The 2,848-nt window shown below is 53.3% G+C and overlaps 1 protein-coding gene across 1 annotated transcript in view; it reads left to right on the forward strand.

The window, feature by feature from the left end:
- FBXO32 (F-box protein 32) overlaps positions 1 to 2,848 on the forward strand; it is a 27,961-nt gene that overhangs the window by 3,455 nt on the left and 21,658 nt on the right. The window lies entirely within an intron of this gene.

Raw genomic sequence — 2,848 nt, forward strand, 5'->3', positions numbered from 1 at the left:
TCCTCCCTCGGCGGCTGGGCCCTCCCCACGGCTGTGGGATGGGGTGGAAAAGCGAGGAAAAGGGGGAAAACAGTCGCTGCCCCACGGCCTGGGCGCTGTGCCGTTGGGAAGCATCGCTGGGTGTCTCCTGGGGGGGCCCTGGAGGTTTCCCCCCTTCCTTTCCTTCCTCCCAAAACAACCCTTCCTTGGGCTTCCCGGCCCTCGGGCTGGAGAAAGCTGATGTGTCTGAAGCCATAAATCCTCCCCAGACCATGAGTAATGGACCTTCTGTGCTGCTTGACTAATCTGGCTGCAGAACGTCAACAAAAGCCCCAAGATGGTGAAGCACGGCGGAGCTGCATCGCTGTGGGCAGGAAGCCTTTGCAGCAGTGTGGGTGTAATGGGCTCCGGCCAGAGCGCTCCTGTCAAAACCAAACTTTTCTTGCAGAGCTGCAGCTTGTTCTCGGCTGCGTGCGGTCAGGTTTGGGTTTGCTGGGGCTGGGCTGAGGGATGGGTGAGGAATGTCGATGGTAAAGGGGCTTGGAGCAAACAGGGATTTGCTGTAAACCACTGCTGAGATGTTACCGTGCAAGGAGGTTTAAGTAGCAGGTCTGTGTCTCTTGGCCCTCTTTTATGCAAGCTGTAAATAAGAAAAATCGAGTTTAGAATCCAAAGCATCGGATTTGTAAATAGGTGGGAAAATGTCTGCTGGTGGTGGTGTGACTGTTGTTGGGAACACTGGGTTGGCATGGGTTTATACATCCCCTTTCCCATCAAAAAGCGAGGAGGTGACATACTGGACCTGGACTGAGGTCCTTGCAGTGCCAGGTCCGGGTGCCCAACTGTTCAACCTGTCAGGATGCCTCGGAGGAGTGTGTGGAAACCTGGCAGTACATAAACAGGGCAATAATCTGCCTCCCATGCTGGAATTCGTCTGCTGCTGTTGTTATGAAGGTTTCAGATTACAGAGCCATTCAGTAGGAAGTCAACAGTCAAGGGTGACCTGCTGACATGTAAGATTTAGAGCAGATCTCTCTTGTGCTCTTGGGCTTGGATTCTGCTGCTGCATGGGGCACGTTACCCTGGCCCATTGTTGATTTTGTGCAACCCTGATGAAATACAAACATCTCGGAACCACTTCTTGCTTACTGCTGTACTCTGTTCTTGGGTTTTGGTCCCCTGAGCAGAAAGCCACATGGATGGGGTAAACGTGCAGTGGAGATGTTCTCTCAGGTTTAGGTTCTTTTGAGTCAGCCCCAGCTGGTAGAAGTGTCTGGTTCCCTGAGCTGTTGTTGCTGTGAGTATCAGTTGTCCACCTGTGCTGCTGCCCCTGTTCCCTCTGCAGTGCTGTGGTGGAGCCTTCCCTGTGGCCGTGCTGCCCTGTGAGGGGGAACCTGGAGCAGGAAGGGGGAGCTGAGGCTTGTGGTGCCCCAAAGCTGGGGGAGACTTCTTCCACCTCTGGGGCTGTGTGCGGGTGCCAAACCAGAACACCCATCTGGACCCCACCAGAGGAGGTGTGGGTCCCTCATGGGGCTGAAACTCTCAGATTTGGTCACTTGACTTGCGGACACTGGTGGCGTGGCTGTGCTGACAACAGCAAACCTCCCTCTCCTGGCTGTGGGCCTGGGCTGGTGATCCTCTTTATCAGTAGGGGGAAATAAGAGCCTTGTCCCACAGGTTTCATCCCTTTGCAGGAGCCTGTGCTGAATAGCTGTTGGAGGGGTGAGTCGGTATGCTGGTGCTCATATTTTTTTTGAGGCTAAACAGTGTAAACATGAGGTCTGTAGAGGAAGCAGCCTGGCTGCGTGAGGGTCCTCGTGGCTGTTGCAGAGGAAGCTTGCCTAGTGCTGCGAGCAGCAGCATGTTTCGGTGCCTGCCAGAGCTCCGGGGGTGTCCCAGACCAGTGCAGCCACAGCATCTGAGGTGCAGCGAGGTGCCTGGGACCTGCCTTTGAATTTAGACCTGCAGATAGCCATCTCCCAACCCTTGGGAGCTGCTAGAGCAGTGGGGGTGGCTCTCCTGCGTTCTCCTGGGTGCATTGCCTGTCTCTCCCCAGCACCCATGAGGCATCCCCGCAGCTCCGGGCAGCGTGCTGTGTGCAGGGGGGCCCCCGCCGAGAGCTCCGGGTGGGTGCTGCCTTCCCCTGCCACCCCCAGGGTTCTGTGGCGTAGCGCTGTGGTTGCCCAGGGGCTTCTCAGTTTCACATTGCTGCTTGGATCTGCTGATTTGCAGGTCTGCAGAACGTGGAGATGCTGATGTACAGCCTCTTTATAGATAGTCTTTCATTGCCCTCGAAGAAAATAAGGGGTTATAGCTCCTTCACTAATAATATAGTTACAGCAGAGCTCCAGCAAATGCAGAAGATGGGCAGTCTTGGGCAGGAGATCCTAGCTGCTAATTTGTACAGTCACTACTCTGTGGGGTTTGGAAAACCACCAGCCAAGTCTGAACCTCAGCTGAGCTTTTCCTGTAAGCTTGAAAGAATGTTTTGTAGGGACTCTTTATTAATAAATATTTTGAGTGCGTATATGTATGTCCTTAGAGATGCCTAAATATGTCCTTCCGCAGAAGTCTGACTGGCTTAGAGGAATCTACCACCTACAGTAGGAGGATATGGTGTTACTTAAAGATAGAAACAGGTTAAAGGCAGGAAAAGAATACAGCCCAGCAGTGTCCCAGCATTAACTGTGCGATCCGTATTACCTGTTCCTGTCTGTTACATTACCTAGCACAGAAATGAGGCACCAGGGGCTCTTTAAAAAAACCATTACTGGATGCAAAAACTGCATGCAGACTTCTTGAGAGCAGCCTGCAAGGAGGCAGCTTTGGAGCCCACAATGAAAACCTGTGTATTTTCTCTCCTTGCAGG

The sequence above is a fragment of the Egretta garzetta genome, unplaced genomic scaffold, assembly GCF_000687185.1.
Source record: "Egretta garzetta isolate BGI_Z169 unplaced genomic scaffold, ASM68718v1 scaffold13, whole genome shotgun sequence".
In the NCBI taxonomy this organism is placed as follows: Eukaryota; Metazoa; Chordata; class Aves; order Pelecaniformes; family Ardeidae; genus Egretta; species Egretta garzetta.